Below are 524 nucleotides of genomic sequence, written 5' to 3' on the forward strand. Positions count from 1 at the left end.
ACATATATATACAAATATATATGTGTATATATATGCATACATAGATATATATATGCACGAACGTTCACGTCAAAAGCCTCATTTCAATATGTTTACAAGAATATATGTATATACACACACACACATATGTATATATATACACATATTCACGCACGCATGCGCATAGACTGACAAGTATATATGCAAATGAGTAGCAGAGACTTATGCAAATGCACTCATAACACACAAAATAATATAGGCAGACTGAGTAACCTGTATAAACATCACACCCATTCCTATACAAGCCTTCTTTGAATCATGCCCATGTATGTGTTTATGTATGTCTGTATGTATGTATGTATGTATGTATGTATATATCTATGTTTGTATCTCTGTCTCTGTATGCATATATATATGCATATATACATATATGTATATATATATGCATATATATATATATACATACATTTAAATATGTATATATTTATATGTACATATATATGTATATATATGTATATATATATATATATATATATATATATATA

General features: G+C 26.0%; 1 protein-coding gene across 1 annotated transcript in view; it reads left to right on the forward strand.

The window, feature by feature from the left end:
* Window positions 1-524, forward strand: part of LOC128250372 (uncharacterized) — a 152,625-nt gene that overhangs the window by 122,192 nt on the left and 29,909 nt on the right. The gene's annotated exons all lie outside the window — the stretch shown is intronic.

The sequence above is a fragment of the Octopus bimaculoides genome, chromosome 20 (assembly GCF_001194135.2).
Source record: "Octopus bimaculoides isolate UCB-OBI-ISO-001 chromosome 20, ASM119413v2, whole genome shotgun sequence".
In the NCBI taxonomy this organism is placed as follows: Eukaryota; Metazoa; Mollusca; class Cephalopoda; order Octopoda; family Octopodidae; genus Octopus; species Octopus bimaculoides.